At 40.9% G+C, this 14301-nt stretch overlaps 1 pseudogene; it reads left to right on the forward strand.

The window, feature by feature from the left end:
• The first annotated feature begins 341 nt into the window (after nucleotides 1-341).
• On the forward strand, nucleotides 342-12883 carry LOC118729692 (annotated as a pseudogene).
• Nucleotides 12884-14301: the final 1418 nt, after the last annotated feature.

Here is a 14301-nt window from a genome sequence, read left to right on the forward strand (position 1 = left end):
AAAGATCCTCGGAGAGAGGTGAGCTCTGTTAATTAAACACTCTTCATCTAAAACAAAGCTTGCCAGCACAGGGAGATTTCAGAAGGACCATCAACGTGCATTTTGTTTTACATTTAAAAAGCCATGCTTTATGCAATTGACATGTCAGATAAAAGATTGATAGGGGAACTTCTTAAGAACAGGAGAGGAGCTGGCAATTTGCATATTAATTTTATGTACCCCAAATGAATGCAGACAGCCATAAAATGCACTTGTAATAATTATATACTACTATTGAACTGTGGGCTTTTAATTAAATGGAATGTTTTTATCTGGTGTTTTTCACGTTAGGCCATGTCGCTATGGGTGTCAAGCTGTTCTTGCAAATCAAAGCTTTGGAGATGCCCGATCCTGGGCTTTCTTCGCTCAGCATTCCAGGACTCTGGCAGCTGGCTCCCGTGCTCTGGGCAAGCTCTGGGCACCTCTGTTTTATGCACACTTTAAAAGAGGGCACTGGAGATCCAGTCAGTCCCAGTGGCATGGGACATGCATGACAAACCCTACTTTTGGAAACAAGAAAGAAAAAGGCTGCTTGCAATCTGTGAGCCTTTTAAATAAATCAGAAATGAAACCCTGCGTGTTCTTGAGACACTTTGGCATTAGTCGTTTGTTGGTGTAAGCTACGTCCATCTCCATTCTACACTGTGGGCTGATCAGTATTCAAGGCAGAAGCTGCGTTATACAAATGATTATTTCCCCACTTTTCAAAGAAGCAACAAGAATGCTCCTTCCCTCTCTCTCTCTCTCTCTCTCTCTCTCTCTCTCTCTCTCTCTCTCTCTCTTTTTTCTTTTCTTCTAAAAGGCTGGTAAGTGGGAGCCACTTGTGACTGACGGAGTCGATTGGCATTGTGTTTTGATGCTCTGGGCTGGACACTCCTGGGTTTCTTGTTTTTATTTTTATTTTATTTTTTATCTGTTGCCCCATTCCAGTCCATTATTTTAATGGCAACAGAAGGCAGTGGGCGCATCTAAGCCAGTGACAACCAGTCTCAGACTCCAGGAGGAGCTCCAGGGCATTCGAGTTGGGGCTGGAGAATGTCCGTGTTATGAAATGAGGAGTAAGCATGCACTGTTCACATGCCCAAGAAAATTCACAGAGGGAATGGCCTCACATGTACATCTGCAAGGCCTTATTGTTTGTTATGACTTTTGCTACAGTGAAATCCCAGGGACCTTTTATAGCAGCTCTGCATTATATTGGCCTCTTGGTTTCAAGGAACAAAACCAACTTAAGTTAAAAAGAAGGAATTAATTTTAACAGCATGGTGTTAAGTTAATTAAACAAGGAGGCCGTTAAGCTGAGGTGGCTGTAGTCCCTTAGTAGCTACTTAAGAAAACCAAGATTAAGCTTGAAATGCCTCAAGGTTACTAACCGGAGACCTAAGGATAGTTCCTCATGGTCAACCAGGCTTTAAGCTCCCACCAGCCAATCATTTCTTGTTTGCTTCTTGCCTTTTCTCTATAAAAGTCTCTTCCCAGCTCCTGTTGATGGAATGCTTCTACCCGATTTTGGTTTCGCACTGCCTGATTCTAACAGAGTTCTGCTAAAACAAACCCTTAACATTGTAATATGCCTCCGTTTCTCCTTTAACCACACGTAGGTATGTTTCATAGAACTTAAGGGCAGGTCTGAGGCTGGGATTTAAAAACATCCATTACAGGAACTGGGAATTTGGCCAAAACCCGGGGACTATTCTGCCCACCTTTTGGTCTCTGTTTCTCTCTGTTATTTGTTCTTTATTCTTTTCTCTTGGCAGACTGGCATTCCTGCTGCTCTGTCTGCAGGGCAAGCAGACACACTGAGACCTCCGAAGTACCGAGCCAGCCTCAAAGCACGTCTCTGTGCCTGTCACCTTTTGGTTCCCTCAGTTCCAAATTGGTACCCTGGCCCAAGCGGGACCATTTGCCTACCCCAATCCAATCAACATCGGCCTAGGGGAGAGTAACCTGTTGTGAGCGCATGTGCTTATTTGCATGTGGAAGCAGGCCAGGCGGACGAAGTTGACTGTGGGCTGGTGGATACAGTTAATGACACCTATACCACATGCCCTTGTCTCTGCCTCTACCTCTTTTAATGGGACATGCTCATTGATTCCATCTAGGAATTTTCCTGAGAAGGTCATGAAAAGCAAGTCACGATGGTGAGGCTTCTGTGATCCTTTTCTTTCTTCTTCTTCTTCTTTTTTTTTTTTTTTTTTTAATAATATATTTTATTGATTTTTTACAGAGAGGAAGGGAGTTTAGAGAGTTAGAAACATCGATGAGAGAGAGTCATCTATCAGCTGCCTCTTGCATACCCCCTACTGGGGATATGCCTGAAACCAAGGTACATGCCCTTGACCGGAATCAAACCCGGGACCTTTCAGTCCCCAAGCCAACGCTCTATCCATTGAGCCAAACCAGTCCAGGCGATCCTTTTCTTTTTTAAACCAAGTGAGCTCTGAATACAATACATTATATGTTCTTCAAATGAGTCACTAGGGACAATAATAATATAACTACAACATGATGCTCAGAATTAGCAAGTTAGGAGGGAGCAGGAAAAGGTTGTGACCTCTCCAGGGTTTCTCAACCTTTCTAATGCAGCAACCCTTTAATACAGTTCCTCATTTGTAGTGGCCCCCAATCATAAAATTATTTTTGTTGCTACTTCATAACTGTAATTTTGCTACTGTTAATGAATTATAGTGTAAATATCTGTGTTTTCTCATGGTCTTAGGTGACCCTGCTAGCGACCCACAGGTTGAGAACCGCTGCTGTAGAGCCTAAGACCATTGGAAAACACAGATATCGGGTCTAGTAATAATTAATGTCGTTTTTAAACATTCGTTTAAAATCTTGCTTGGCGTTGACTTGTATTGACATAACCTTCAAACACGTGGTATCTACAGAACGTGTGAAGTGCAATTAACAAGTTTTGCTTGAAAAAGTTTGTGTTTGGTTTGGTTTTTGTTGCAAAACTAGGGCTAAGAAGATGGCGGATGAAGAGCATATTCGGCACTGCATGCTTTACGAGTTCCAATTAGGAAGAAAAGCAAGTGAGGCTGCAAAAAACATCTGTAGTGCTCTTGGTCAAGATGCAGTTAGCACCAGAAAATGCCAGCGTTGGTTTGAGAAATTTTGCTAGGGAAATTTTTCATTAGATGACAAGGGTGGTCGAGGCCGTGTGTCCAATTTTGATCAAGAAGCTCTTCAAGCTCTTTTGGTGCAAAATCCTCAAATTACCCAACAAGAGCTTGCGACAACTTTAAATTGTTCACAAAAAACAATTTCCAATCAACTGCGTGCACTTGGCAAAGTCCAAAAGTTTGGAAAATGGGTTTCTCATGAGTTGACCGACAACAACCGTAATCAAAGAGTCACAATTTGCAGTTCGCTCCTCTCTCGTCAAAACCATTTGCCGTTTTTAGAGCAAATTGTTACCGGAGATGAAGAATGAGTGCTGTATGTTAATTTGAAAAGGCGGCCTCAATGGTTGGACAAAAATGAGGCTCCGCAGCCCACGCCAAAACCTGACTTGCATGCGAAAAAAGTGATGTTGTGTGTTTGATGGAATTTTAAAGGAATTCTTCTTTATGAACTTTTACCATCTAACCAAACCATTACAAGTGCAGTGTATAGTGCCCAATTGGAAAGGTTAGCCCAAGCTTTAAGAGAAAAAGAACCCGTGCTGATTAATCGGAAGGGCATAATTCTTCACCACAATAACGCACGACCGCAGACTGCAAGAATCACTGCTGAAAAACTGCGCCAGTTGGAATGGAAAGTCATCCCTCAACCTGCATATTCTCCTGATATTGCCCCTTCCGATTACCATTTGTTTCATTCTTTGCAAAACTTTCTTCTTGGAAAAAAATTTAATAATGAAGAATGCCTCAAAAATGCATTGACCGAATTTTTTGCATCAAAATCACAAGAATTTTACAACAGAGGGATTAAAATGCTTCCTGAGCGTTGGGCACAAGTAGTAGAAAACAACGGCAACTATTGCAATATATTGTTGATTAAATTTTGTTGTATTGTTTAAATAAATTCGATTTTAAAAAAAGGTATTAGAAAACGACATTAATTATTACTAGACCTAATATTTACATTATGATTCATCAACAGTAGCAAAATTACAGTTATGAACTAGCAACAAAAATAATTTTATGGTTGTAGGCCACCACAACATGAGGAACTGCATTATAGGGTCGCGGCATTAGAAAGGTTGAGAACCACTGTCTTAGACTGAGTCTAAGGTGCTTCTGAGAACTATAGCAGCACATTTCCCTTCATGAAAGAAGGATTTGGGCAGAGAGCGCTCTGGAATTATGCCCATCATGCATTGAGTAGTCCACCTAAAGACAATTCTTATTACTGCAATGATCAACATTTTGAAGGAAGGGTCACAGATTTTTATCTGTGACTCCCAGCAATCTCTTAAATTTTAGTTTCTGTTTTGTTGATAGTTTTAAGTTCTCTTCTTCTTTTTCAGGACCCCAATTTGTTGACATGGAGTTGCATATTTATGGCTTTTGCACTATATTTCCTTGCAATTCTTAAAAGCTGCAAATGTGTTTTTTAAGCTGTGAAATTAAAAGCTGATGAAGGAAAAAGCTGTAACTGTGAAGTTTTAATGATTACTATTATGACATGAATTATCAGGGAATAATCAAAACAAATTTCTGTCTAACCCAAGAAACAGGATAAAATAAGATGATGCCAGGATTCATTCAGGGAACTTGGAGTTATTCTCTCAGCTCCATCATTATAAATCTTGAGTGACATCAAAGGTGCCTAGGCCACCAAAAGTGGGCAGATAGTGCAATTTGCTTTCCATGTAAAGTTCACGTCTTGCTTTTCTTTATACAATTTGTGACTACAGTTCGCCCTTGAACAGCCTGGGGGTTAGGAACTGGGACTCTACATATAACTTAAAAAAAAGAGACAGATTGATTTTAGAGAGAAAGAGAGGGAGAGAGAGTGGGAGAGAATAAAAGAGAAAGAGAGCAAGCAAGAAAGAAACATTTGTTTCTTGTTCCACTTATTTGTGCATTCATTGGTTGCTTCTTGTATGTGCTCTGACCAGGGATTAAACCCGCAAATGTGGCCTCTCAGAAAGATATTATAACAAACTGAGCTGCCCAGCCAGGGCTACGCATATAACTTTTGACTCCACAGTCCACCCTTTGCATCCACAGATTCAACGCATCCTTGATGGAAAAACAGTATTTTCGATCTGAGGTTGGGAATCTGTGGTTGGGAATGGGGAAAATACTGTTTTCCATTTGCCGTTGGTTTTCCATCTGCTGCTGTAAAACCCCTGGTCCAAAGGGCTGCCTGTATTTTTTGGAAAAAAAGAAAAAGCAGCATATAAGTGGACCTGTGCCCTTCAAACCTATGTTTTTCAAGGGTCAACTATATATAATTCGGTGTTGCTTTACTTTTTTCTCCTTTAGTCTCTTCTATTACGACTCTGTGGGTATCTTTGAGGGAAACTGGTATACAAGACTCTCTTTTCCATCTGCATTTCAGAGTGGTTGAGAAATAAGATGAAAAGAGTCAAGAAAGGGAAGTGGAAGTATCATTCTGTCACTGACGGAGGCCAGGGTGTAGGAATGGAAGGTGAGGTTGAATGCGTGAACTCAGATGGGTAGGCACCTTTCTTTTCCCTGTTTAACCCTTGGGAAGTCCTCGTGGGAGGAAGTCTTCACAGTATCCACACTTGACCAATAAATACAGCAGATACTACCGTTCTCTGCCTGCGCTGTTTGAAAATTTAGCTCCACACAATGGAGAATTTGGACCAAACCTACCAGGTAAGTCATTCCACCTATGTGAGGAGGGGTTAGTAGTGGGCAGGAGACCAGGAGGGTTTGGGGTAGCATTTGCTCATGGAAGTCAGAAGCAGGAAAGCCTCTTTCTCCCACAGGCTGTGAGCCCCACAAGTACAAGAGCCATGCCTTTGAATCCCCAAATCACATGCAGCACAGATCACGGTGCCTGGCACTGAGTGCTCCATAAATACTGCTGAAAGGATGAATGGGGAAACTTATAAATGCCAGTCTGTGAAAAAGAGCAGATGTCCTGTAAGCTCTCATTGAATAAATAAATGCTTAAATGCTTTAAGCAATAAATTGGTCCAGAAGAGAATTATAAATAACTAGAGGCCCAGTGCACGAAGTTTGTGCACAGAGGGAGGGGGTGGTGGTGTCCCTCAGCCCAGCCTGTATCATCTCCAATCTGGGACCCCTCAAGGGATGTCCGACTGCCCATTTAGGCCCGATCCCACCTGGAGCAGAGCCAAGCCTCCTGCTAGCTCCATGACCTGCAGCTATTTCTGTTTGGACTTGTTTACCTTCTATAATTGAAACTTTGTAGCCTTGAGTGGAGGCTTAGGCCAGCCAGGATGTGTGGAAAGCTTGGCTTCTTCCATTGCCTGGAAAACTCAAGCCTCCTTCTTGCTCTCTGTGGCTGTAGCCATCTTTGTTGGGTTTATTTGCATACTCACTCTGATTGGCTGGTGGGAATGGCTGTTGGTGTAGTGGAGTGATGGTTAATTTGCATATTACTATTTTATTAGATAGGACTAGAGGCCTGGTGCACAAATTTGTGTACCAGTGGTGTTCGTTGGCCTTGGCCTGTGAGATTGGGCCAAAACTGGCTCTTTGACATTCCCCAAGGGTCCTGGATTGTGAGAAGGTGCAGGCCAGGCTGAGGGACCCCACTGGTGCATAATTGGGAGGTTGGCCAGCCAGGAAGGAACTGCAGGAGGGCTCCAGAGCATGTCTGGCTCATCTCACTCAGTCCTGGCTGGACTCCAGCAGCAAGCTAACCTACTGGTAGGAGCACTTTCCCCCTGGTGGTCAGTGCATGTCATAGCAAGTGGTTGAGCGGCCTTAGCATATCATTAGCATATTACACTTTAATTGCTTGAGCTGACGACTAGATGACTGGACACTTAGCATATTAAGCTTTTATTATATAGGATCATAATAATAATTTTATCATGATCATATTCTACATTCTTTGACAATTCTTGAGAAAGGAAACTAGCAAAGCCATGCAATCAGGACCAGAAATATGGATTTTGGTCTCCAGGATTCTGATTTTTGTGACTGTGGATCCTGTTGTCTGTACGTGGGGGTCATGAGGATGACCCACCAGGATCAGAAGCATCCTACACTTCTGAAATGTTGCAGTTTTTTTTTTTTTTTTTGAGTCAGTCTCATTCAAGAAAAGGGTGGGCTCACTTTCCTCCCCTCCCGTCATTCTAGTTCTTAACTAACCAACCGCTTGCTATCCAAAGGCTGATGCCATAGCTGCTAACGTTTGGGGATAATCAATCTTGGCTCCAAGTACCCAAAATGGATTCTGACTTACCTCGACTAGGAGGGGAAGTTGATACAATTAATTGGCACTGATGTTGTGAGCTGAAGGTGTGATTAAAGACCATTTCAGTTGTTAGTGCTAATTACTACAGACAGGATGACTCTTCTTTTGTGCTTTTCTGGTATGTTTTTTTTTTTTTGTTTGTTTGTTTCTAAATATGTATTTAGGATTTCTATACAATATTTCTAGAAAAAGTGTATTTTGTTAGGGCATACCATTTTACTCCCTCTGTCCCTGAATGGTATGATAAGTTTGATGCAGTTTATGAAAATTACATGAAGTAGTTACCAATGAGAAGAAGAAAAGAATCTTTTATTCATTTGACTTTTTCATTCATTTACTTATGCATGAATACGACACATGGAAAGCCTACTTCTCTGCTTAGGATAGGCACTATACATCTAGGAGAGTTTTCCTTTTTTAAGGTTGTACCCACTCTTCTCCTTACTTGGTTTCCTTTTCTGTTTAGAAGCAGGTGTCCGTAAACTGTAAATCAATACTTACACTTTCCTGTGGATGAGACTCCATGGTAGCTTATTAAAAATGAAGAGATTCTGCAGATTCCTGAAATTCTGACTCCATGGGTCTGGAGTGGGGCCTAGGATTCTGAATTTTTAACAAAATCCATACAGGTGGTTCATGGACCAATGCCCTCTGAGAAACACTGCTCCAGGGTTGGAAATATAGGTGGAAGGTACTGTCCTGACTTGAGCCATTTGCTCTCAACATTGAAGTTGGCAGCTCATGGAAAGAAGTGTGTTTGGGTCTGAACCGACAGGCAGTGCCCAGGGGGATGGAGTGGGTGTCTGTGAGCTGGAGAGAGGAGAGGGATGGGGGAAACAAAAGGAGCCTCCTTCATCCTGGGTTCACCTCCCCTGCCTCCGTTTCCTCTGAGAAGTCGCTGCTTCCGATGGCCAGGCCTCACATTTCTTTCTTGGCATTGCTTTACTCCATGTGGCTCATTAGAGTTCAAAATTAAATGGCTACAATGCAATTTGATTTTCAGCTTCTGAAAACGTAACCAAGTTGCATGGCCCTTTGACATGGGCCTTAGAGCAGCTTCTTGTCAGTTTCGTATGCTAACCTGTCAGCGATGAGATTGGAGCTGCACCTGGAATTCTCACAAAGAGTTCTCTTTGCTGATTTGAGAAGCAATCGTTTCCACACCCCTTCTTTCCACCTTAGTTTAAAATGCTTGCTGTGCAGGGAAATGGCCTTTGCTCAGAATACTGGAAAATCTTTCGTTGCCCTCTGAGGCTTCTGTGCTTACAGAATGAGTATTCTCACCCAGACAGTCATTTTGGTCCCCTTCCTATGTTGAAAACCAAATGGGAAATAAATCTGTGATAAGTAATGGAGAACTGCACCATCTATGGCAACTCATTTCAGCATATAAGTTTGTTTTCTTTTACCTTTGACCTAAAAACCCTTTGTAAGTCTCCCTTGGTAATATCCAAAATTGCATGTCTGCAAATATCCCTGCAATTTCATTGCTATCTGGAGCAGTTACTGCCCATATTCTATGTGAAGGTCGAATGGAGGACGAGAAATAAATATTATAGCAATTATTACTATGAACTATTTTAAGTATCAAAGCTCCAAATTTCTATGGGGACACAAGTATATCAAACTATATTTTTTTATGCTCATATCTAAACTGGGCAATAATAGCATGTCAATAAACTTCAATTACGCTCAAGAAAATAATAAAAGTGAACCTCCAGTGATGCTCAATAAAATCTACAGGTGCATTAGAATGGCAGAGAGCAGCGACATCCATCTGGTATTTTCGGTGACTTCTAGTCAATTACTACATTTCATCATTTTCATCATGTGTAATCCTCTTTTATCTCCAGTTCCTGCTGGTGTGGTAATTCTCACTCTGCTACATCTGTGGCTTTTACTGTGAATTTTTATCGCCTCCGAGTCAGTGCATCCCTTCCTGCCCCTGGAAGTTGTTGAACTGTATCTGCTGAAGATTTAATTGCAAGGTGGCATAATCTATGGATTTAGAGACACATAGAAAATACATAAGGTGATTGGCAACATATTAAAAGAGAGGCGTGATTTGAAATAAAAGATTGGTTTTCAGGTCAAGTATCCATTCCATCAGAGCATTGGACCTGGAGTTCGCAGTTTTCAGAGGGGAAAATGTAAACAAAAGAAAACCAAAACAAAGAAGCAGAATGATTCCTGTCCAGTGCGGACCTTTTGCAAAGGAGATTCTGCACCTGTTTCACATATATGTGCAAAATGTTTTTGTATGTACCTGGAAATATACATGTGTACAAATGTGAAGTGTGTATGTTTATTTGTATACATCTTATGAAACATATACTTTATATTTTGGAAAGGGAGTGCATTTTTTTAATGGACTTTATTTTCTAGAACAGTTTTAGATTCACAGAAAAATGGAGAGAAAAAAATAGAGAGTTTCCATATACCCAGTATCCTCAGACAGCACAGGACTCTTCATGGTGATATTCTATATGTTTTGACTAATGTATGATAAGTTATGTCTACTATCATAGTATCTTAAAGAGTATTTACAGTGCCCTAAAAGTCCTCTGTGTTCTATTTATTAATTACTCCCCACTTGAGCCTGATTTTCCTCACCCTGCGATCCTTGCTCTCTCATCATGCATATCCATCCTTTCTTCCTTCTCTCTCCTTCTTTTTTGCTTCAATTTCCCTCCATCCTCCCTTCCAAAACTATTTATTTATTATTTTTAATATATTTGTTATTGATTTTAGAGAGAGAGGGAAGGGGAGAGAAACATTGATCCATTGCCTCCTGTACAAACACCAAGCTGGGATAGAATCTCCAATCCTGGCATGTGCCCTGACTGGGAATTGAACTAGTGACCTCTCAGTGCACTGAATGGTGTTCAACCAACTGAGCCATACTGGCCAGGTGGAACACTATTTATTGTGCATCAACTATCTGCAAGATATTGGGAATGTAGTGGAGAGCAATACAGACATGGTATCTGTCCTCATGAAGTTTAGTGTGGTCAGGAAAATAGACTTTAAAGTGTTTACCAGTTAGAAACTGACATAATTGCTGGGAATAATAAGAAAGATGCTAGGAGAAAAAGAGAAAACTCAATTTAGGGATTCGGAACGGTTTTGGGGAGGTCACATGTAAGCTAAGATCTGAGTTCACCAGGGGTGTCTTCCCACACTTATCCCCCCCCCCCCAGTGATGAATAAAATGTAAACACATTTTATAATTTATGGGGAGAGAAGAAATCACACATCTCATGCAACAACCTGGTAAATATTTATGAATTTTCTGCTTCTTAATATGAGGGTGTGAAAAATAACTAAATTCCTGATTGCTTTTTCACATTTGCTCTAAGTGTAGAAAGGAGGAAAAACACAGTCCCGAATAAAGTCTCTGTCTGCACAGAAATGTTCCTGTTGAGTTGCCTCTCCTTTTGGACATGCTTGACTCCCTTCTGTTTCATTACTGTTCTAATAAACCCCGAAGCTGTGTTTCAACAGAACCGGTAGGCTCTCTAATCAGAGACGACAGGACCCACAGTGAAATGGTTTCTACATTCTGCGTGGAACGGACAACAAGCGAGAAAAATACCCCCTCTCTCAATTTAATTAGAATTAGAAGGCTCCCCAGGCTGATTAGCTCAGTTGGACAGTGCACCCTGCGGAGGCCGCGATCTGACCCTCCCACAGGCCAGTTAATTTTGCTTAGTTCAGTAGCCACAGTATGTGTCTCTGGCTCCACAGTTATCTAAAGAACACGTCCCCTTAATCATTCAGGAAACAGAATGTCTGGGTGTGAATGCATCTGCACTTCCGGCTGAATGACTTTCGGTGCCAGCCCGATGGATGGATGTCTGGGTCAGTACCATTACATCAATAGCCAAAGAAGAGAACAGATAACAAGATGGAGAGAATCTCACTTATTATCTCTATGATAATGGCCTTTTAGAACCTCAGCTTAGACCATTCAGAACCTCAGTTTTCTTATCAGCAGTTGGGCATCAGGATTTAATAATATTATGTCTGTGAAAACTCTCAAAATGCAAAGAGTGATACGAAGCCCAAACAGGACTATTAACTCTGATTCCTCTCTATGGAAAATAATCTCTTGTCATGGCAATAGCTTTCTGGAAAATGCATGGAAAAATATGCATTCTACTTATTTCAAGAAATTATATATATATATATATATATATATATATATATATATATATATATATATATATTTTATTTTTTAATTTTTTTTATTTTTTATTTTTTATTTTTTTTAAAGAAATAACACCTTGATCTCATTCCAACTCAATGCTATAGGCAAGTGGAGGTGTTCAAAAGCTCCCCTGAACAGAAATCCATGCCTATCTACTAATTCTTCACCTAGAGGTGTTTAGAGCCAAGGCCTCGTGGCAGCTATGGTGCATCCCCTGCTTCTGGTGTGGCAGGAGAGGGTCTCATGTGAATGGAAATGTTTGGGCTCTTCCAACCCGCTTAACTCCAATAGAAAAGTGTCACCTTCTCATTTCTCTCTCTACTGATTGCCTTGATGAGTACATCCAAGTTTGTGTCATCAAAACTCTCCGTATCTAATCCTGGGAACTCCCCAATCTTAATCTCTAGCACCATTGCCTCCTTTGACTTGCAGACCCTTCTCTATGACTGCACAGGTTCCATCTCCTGGAGGGGTGGAATAGGCATCTCAAATTTAACATGTTTTGAACATAGCTTGTTATTTCCCAACCTGCTCTTCAAAAACCAGTTATTCCGGCCATTAAAGGCAAATTCTGTCATTCAGTCGTTCAAATGGTGTTATTCTTGTTAAAGAAAAGACACTTCTCTTGGCCACATCTACTGCAAGGACGAAGACCATTTTCAGCAATCAGACTGTCGACATTCCAGAAAATGTCGACAACACTCTAGAGACAGTTATTGTGAAGGGCCCCAGAGGTACCCTGCAGAGGGACTTAAATCGTGTCAATGTAAACTCCTTGGAAGGAAAAAGAAGAGGCTTCAGGTTGACAAATGGCTGTGAAATAAAAAGGAACTGGTACCATTGATACTATCTGCAGTTATATAGAGTGTAACCACGTGTTACAAAATGAGGTCTGAGTATGCTCACTTTCCCCATCAGCATTGTTGTTCAGGAGAATGGTTCTCTTGTTGAAATAAAAAAATTTCTTGGGTGAAAAATAAATCCGCAGGGTTCGAATGAGCTCAAGGGTTGCTTGTTCAGTATCTCAAGCCCAGAAAGATGAGTTAATTCTTGAAGAAAATGATATTGAACTTGTATCAAACTCCACTGCTTTGATTCAGCAAGTCACAACAGTTAAAAACAAGGATATCAGAACATTTTTGGTGTGGAATCTATGTTTCTGCAATAGAAACAGTTCAGCAGGCTGATGAATCAGATCTAAGTTGTCCAGCTACAAAAACAGCAAAGTGCCAGATGATTCCTCATACTTATTTGTGATATCTTAAAGATGCAATAAAAGCCACTTATTAAAAGACAAAATGGGGCTCTAGACAGTTTGGGTCAGTGGATAGAGTGTACAGGTTCAATTCTGGTCAAGGGCACATGCCCGGGTAGAGGGCTTGATCCCCAGTAGGGGGTGTGCAGAAGGCAGCCAACAATGATTATCTCTCATCATTGATGTTTCTATTTCCCTCTCCCTCTCCCTTCCTCTCTGAAATCAATAAAAATATATTAAAAAATAAAATAAAAGTCAAAATAGGCCCAGAGACATGGATTTATGGAACAGAATGACAGATCTCAGAGAGGGTGGGGGTGGGAAGAGATTAACCAAAGAATGTCAACAACAAAAAGCAAACAAAGAAAAAAGAAAAAAAAAAAAAAGAAAAAAAAAATCAGACATTTTTAAAAGAGGGTAAAGCAGACATTATTCAGGGGGACTGGGAGAGTGGGTTTGCCATAGGAGAAACATCCTGATGTGGCAGGAGAGGGTCTCATGTAAGTGGAAATGTTTGGGCTATAAAAGTAGGAATTTATAGCCAAACAGCAGGGTGAGATGTCAGTGGATAGAAAATTACTAGGAGAAACATCCAGGCTAGGGGGATTCATGCTAGACTCACTCAACTGGATTGTTGCTCAAGTCAGGCCAGGGTGATAAGACATTGTCTTATTTCAGGCTACTATAGTAAAGTACCGCAGACTGGGTGGCTTGCAAACAACTGACCATCCTGGAAGTCTGGGATCAGGGTGGTATCATGGTCGGTTATTGCTGAGAACCCTCTTTCGAGTTGCAAATTGCCAACTTCTTGTATCCTCACATGGTGGAAAGAGGTAAGAGAGAGAGAGAGGAAGCAAACTCATGATGCTTATAAAGTCATGAATCCCATTCATGAGGGTCCACCTTTACATCTTCATAGTATCTTAAAGGCCTCATCTCCTAATACCATCCTTTGGGATTAGATTTCAACATATGAATATTGAAAGGAATACCAACATTTAGTCCATAACAGATATCAAGGTTAGGGAATGAGGACTTTGATCAGACCCAGCTGATGTCTTGCTAAAACTTGACTAAATGGAAAAGGACAGAGCCCAAGGTTGGAGTCTTGAGGGCTTAGAGGAGTATGGCTAGAAGTAGGTCACAGAGAGTATCTTTGTCATCTTTTCTTTTTAAATTTATTTTTATTGATTTCATCTTTTTTTGTGTGCATACCATAATCTGGTTTTCCAGCAAACTTATTTTTGACTCTGACTCCAAAATACATCCAGAATTTGACCACTATTCACCAACTCCTGCCACAATGCTGATCCAAGCCACCATTATATTTCACCTGATTTTCACAATAGCCTCTTGCTTCTGTCTATGCTTTTTTACACCTGAAAATAATCTCACTGAGCCAGAATGACCCTGCTTAAAC

Source organism: Pipistrellus kuhlii, unplaced genomic scaffold, assembly GCF_014108245.1.
Source record: "Pipistrellus kuhlii isolate mPipKuh1 unplaced genomic scaffold, mPipKuh1.p scaffold_m20_p_3, whole genome shotgun sequence".
Lineage (NCBI taxonomy): Eukaryota > Metazoa > Chordata > Mammalia > Chiroptera > Vespertilionidae > Pipistrellus > Pipistrellus kuhlii.